This window comes from Rhinolophus hipposideros (genome assembly GCF_964194185.1).
Source record: "Rhinolophus hipposideros genome assembly, chromosome: 5".
NCBI lineage: Eukaryota > Metazoa > Chordata > Mammalia > Chiroptera > Rhinolophidae > Rhinolophus > Rhinolophus hipposideros.
The window spans coordinates 57,315,847-57,320,794 of record NC_138051.1 but is presented as its reverse complement, the minus strand read 5'-3'; the positions used below and the strand labels follow the sequence as shown (position 1 = coordinate 57,320,794).

The window sequence follows — 4,948 nt, the reverse complement described above, 5'->3', positions numbered from 1 at the left end:
AGCTCCGCCTACCTCCTCGCATCACTTCTTCGGAGTTCGCACCCCGCGACCCTCAACCCGGTCCTGCCCCGCCCCCTAGGGCCGGGCCTGGCCCGCGATTGGCCCTTGCGGGACGCGATCCCGCCCCCGTCCCTTCCGTCACTGCCAAGATGGCGCGGGTCGCCGCGGCGGCGGCCGCAGCTGCTGGAACCAGAGAAGGAGGCGGAGGCTGCGGCGGCCGCAAGGGGAGGGGGAGTCCCGTCTGACTGAGACGGCGGCCTGGGCGGGCGGGGGTGCCGCGCAGGGCGGAGCGCCGGGCTGGGGATGAGCTAAGCGGGCTCTGATCGCCGCGGCATTCGGCCCCTGGTGTCCCGCTGCTGCTCGTGAGGTGCTGCTCGTGAGGGGACCGGGCACCGCTCTACAAGCTCGACCCGCCGCTCGCGAGGAAGCCCCCGGTGAGGTGAGTGCGGGGGCGGCGACGCGGCCAGCGGCGGCGAGTGGAGCTGTCACGGCCCGGAGCGGTGACAGCCGTGGGTGCGGAGCGGGGCTGGCTGGGCTCGGAGAGCTGGCGTGGATGGTCGCGACCTCGGTCCGGGCGCTTCTCCGCGCCGGGCGGTCCCCCGCGGGCTCGACCCGCCCCGGGGTAGCGCCGCGGTGCTGAGAGGAGCACGCGCGCCTCTGCGTCGGACGCGTGGGGGGCCCCAGTGTTTTCCTTCGGGTGTCTCTTCGGGGATGGCCTGGGGCTCTGCGTGTTGGGAGGTGGGGGTGGGGACGGGGGCGGTGAGAGGGGAGGTCCTGGGGCTGGGATTTTGACAAGCCGGTTACGTAAGACGGAGGGGGCTTCCCGGAATCCCACCTGCCCGGCGTTTCAGACCGGCGGCCGCGGGAGCCTGGCGGGCCCCTGGAGACCCGGTGTCCCTCCCGGGGGACTGCCCAGCCTACCCTGGCCGGCGTGAGCTGGGCCAGCCTCCGGGACCATCGGTTCCCCGCCACCCCGGGGGGGAGGGGGGTGGCGGTGAAACGATTCCTGCTGGCCACCGTTCCCTTTGAAGTTGATCGCATTCTGGGTGAGGAGAGAAAAGGGAAAGAGCGTGTGACCTAAAACTGGGTCGCAGCGGCAGCTTTGCGTGATCGTGCTTTTAAATGACAGCTGTGCTGGGAGATTTTTATTACCGTCTCAGTGTGCTTTTAAGCGAACGTATGGTTCTGCCTGGAGCCCGAGAGAAGTGTGTTTGTCTTACAGGACAGTTATTTCTTGTTTGCAGCAGCAAGGGCGGGCATCCGTCAACAGGCATGTATTTATTTGCGGAGAAAACGCGTGTCAGTCATCTAGAAACCCGCGAGGGCAGAGATTGTATTCCTCCGTGAACATGTTGTTCTTGAAAATGTATTATGCATTAATGAAAATAGTAGCCCACGTGTCAAACAGCAATTGTACGAGATTACAAGCTGTCGTTCGGTGTGTGTAGCCTCTTTCTGTTTTCTGCGTGCCCTGGTCTACCTCTTCTCGCCTCCTGGTGGAAGGAGGCGGAGCCACCTGTAAACAGCGTAGCCCAGGTTACACTAATCTATTGTAGCCCGTTTGAGATGATTGTAAAAAGTAGTCTCTGGGAGACCTATGAGTGCGTAATAAGTAAAGACTCTTGGGCACATTATTCAGTTTATGTTTAAAGAAGATAGTTCTGGGATTCAGCTTTTGAAACTTAATACAGAATTTCGGATCTATTTGAACCCTGTTTGAATTTACGATGAAACAAAAGATTGTTATTTTGGCCAGAATCAAAGGTTTGGGGCAACTTTTACGTCATTTTCACAATTTCCTTTTGCACTGCAGCTCTCCACTAGGAGTCCAGAATAGAATATATTATTAGCATCATTATATATACTGTATGTTATGTAATTTTCTTTTTCTGAATGATTAAACATAGATCTACTTCATTGTGGAATTTCATAAGAATGTACTTGTTAGGGAAGTTAATTGATCTTGATACCAGCCCAATACAGGGAATAAATATGAGTAAATTTGGGCCTGAGTTTTGAATTTATGGACATAAATCTACAATTTTGAAAACAGGTGAAGTGATATCAATTTTCCATTTGTGCAAGAGAGCCAGAAAGCTCATGCTGATATGTTCTAAATTTTTCCACATGAATTACCGCTGGCTTAGTTATTGATTCTTAAGCTCCTGTAGCTGTTGGCCTATTTATGGCAGCTTGAATAATATTTGGAATAATTAGGCAGCTATAAGAAGGAAGAGATAGAGTGCATGACATATTAATTCATTCAAAAATAATAAAAATCATGACAGAATTGTAAAAGAAAATTTACTGTTTTCTCATTGATTGATATTAGTTACATTATCTTTGTTGTTTACAGAATTTTTCTAAGCAGTCTACGTACAATAAAAACTTGGCTTTAAGCACCAACATAGAGATATTTGATATATTACACATTTTGTGCTATTCCTATTTAAATCCATGGTTTATTATTCTAAGTGGAAAACCAAAGTGACTCTAGCAGGAAAATTGACTTATTCTTCTTGTCCTCTCTGATGTCAGAGACTTATCGTTATGGGACTTTGCTCTTTCTTACTGGATATAGAAGAAGAGAATATATAGATGGATATGGATATAGAAGAAGCATATTTTACAAATGTGCATGTATTTACCAAAAAAAATGCACATTATTACACTCCAACCTCTTTTCTGTTTGCGTCTTACACCCAAACTGTTCTGTGTTGACAGTGCCACCTATTGATGGACTGCTTGACTCAGCCTTTTTCTCATTGCCTCATCAGTCAGCAGCAGCACGTTGGTTTGGAATGTTTATGAAATGCCAGGTACAGTTGACCCTGAACATTGTGAGGATTCAGAGCGCCAAAACCTCCTTGCCCTGTGCAGTTACAAATCCACTCTGACTTTTGACTCCCCAATCACTTGACTACTAATCATAAAGCCTTACCAATAACATAAATAGTGGATTAACACATATTTTATACATGTATTATATGCTGTGTTCTTACAATAAAGTAAGCTAGAGAAAAGAAAACGTTATTAAAACCACAAGGAAGAGAAATACGTTTACCTTATTATTGAAAAAATCCACTTATAAGTGGACTCATACAGTTCACACCCGTGTTATTCAAGAGTCAACTGTACTTTGCTAGTCAACTGAGGATACAGTGGTGAATGAGACATGATTTCCATCCTCATGCTGTGATTGAGAACACTTTCTTTTCTTCTTGGGTCATCAGGGCATATTGTGCACTCTGTTTTTCCTGTTTCAATGCTCATGGCCTGGTACGTCAGGTGGTATTAGGTTGGTGTAAAAGTAATTGCGGTTTAAAAGGTTAAACAATTGCAAAAACCGCAATTACTTTTGCACCAACCTAATATCTTTTTCCTGGTTCTCATATTCTCTTTTTACTTTTTTTTATGGGAAAATATGTTCTGAGTTCCAGACAACTAGTTTACAAATACATTTTTGGGACATTACTTGATTGTATGTGGGGGAATCTTATATTCTGAAGTGCTGCATGTATGTTCATCTGTGGCTGTTACTGTTACAGTTAAAGTGTGTGACAATTTCTTGGTACCTTCTTGCTTCCTTCTTTTAAAAAGCACAAACAGGTAGAAAGAAACAGAGAGAAGAGACAAACTACCGTGTTTCCCCAAAAATAAGACCTAGCTGGACACTCAGCTCTAATGTGTCTTTTGGAGCCAAAATTAAAGAAGACCGGGTCTTATATTATATTAAAGACCTGGTCTTATATAATATTATATTACATAAGACCCGGTATTATATATTATATTACATTACATTACATTACATTATATTATGTTATACCCAGTCTTATATTATAGTAAAATAAGACCAGGTCTTACATTAATTTTTGCTCCGAAAGACACATTAGAGCTGATTGTCCATCTAGGTCTTATTTTTGGGGAAACACATTATCAAGAAAAACGAGGTAGAAAGATATCAAGGGAGTTTTCCTGCTAGTGCTATTTTCACTGAGAATAGTGAGTCATCAAAATGTATAATAAGGGATACTGTTTCTGATTTAGTATCTCTTTTGATCCCTGTAAAAATACATTTTCCATGTGTATGTTAAAGTGTATATACAAATATAAAAGTACAGTTTAGCTGTGTTCATTTCAAAATCAAGCTGAAGTAGGGAGATTGGAAATTTCTTAAATTTCTTTTTTTTTTTTTTGTAATATTGTTTTAGAGTAGATGAGACATTTTTATTTTTGAAAAGTTTTAAAAATACAGAAAATTACAGAAAAGGTAGTAAATACTCACATGTCCACTATACAAAATGTTAACTTTTTTTTCATTTTTGCTTCAGATATATGTTTAGTATAAAAAAGTATGTATATCATAGTTATCACACTGAATTCTAAAAGAGCAGTATAGATCTTTATAGTGTACTTGAACCTTGCTGATCAAGTTAAAGTCCCTTTTATTCTCCCTAATTTCATCCTCTCCCTCTCTCCTCAGATCCCCTCTCAGAGGCATAAATTAAATATGTATCCTTCCAGTTTACCTTTTAATGAACTATATAATATATGAACATGGCCTTTCTTTGGATGCTTTTTAAGAGTGTGGACTCTGGAACCATACTCCCCTGGTTTGAATCTTGATTCTGCTACTTACTAGTCTTGTGACTTTAGGCACGTTTTTAAACCTTACCATGCCTCCTTATCCTCATCTATCAAACAGGGATAATAGAAGTGCCTATCTCGTAAGGTTGTTATAAAAAGTAAATTTCTTTACAGAAAGTGATTGAAACGGTGCCTGGCACTTCTTTTTTTATAACGTGCTGATAAATTTAAGCAGCTATTAATGTGATTGTGTCATGGTAGATGTATTTTAAAACTTGGTTTTTTCATTTTACTCTTTTCCCCCCTCAATCCTTGTTGATCCTATAGGTTTAGTTCATTCTTTTTGACTGGTGTGTAGTGT

At 43.5% G+C, this 4,948-nt stretch overlaps 1 protein-coding gene across 9 annotated transcripts in view; it reads left to right on the top strand.

The window, feature by feature from the left end:
• The first annotated feature begins 140 nt into the window (after window positions 1-140).
• DENND4A (DENN domain containing 4A) overlaps window positions 141-4,948 on the top strand; it is a 99,816-nt gene continuing 95,008 nt past the window's right edge. For 2 of the 9 annotated variants that reach the window (XM_081047315.1, XM_081047314.1), the window contains exon 1: window positions 141-439. The gene's annotated coding sequence lies outside the window, so the exon portion shown is untranslated. The remainder of the gene's footprint in view (window positions 440-4,948) is intronic. The other 7 variants (XM_081047312.1, XM_081047309.1, XM_081047313.1 and 4 more) reach the window with 4 other exon arrangements.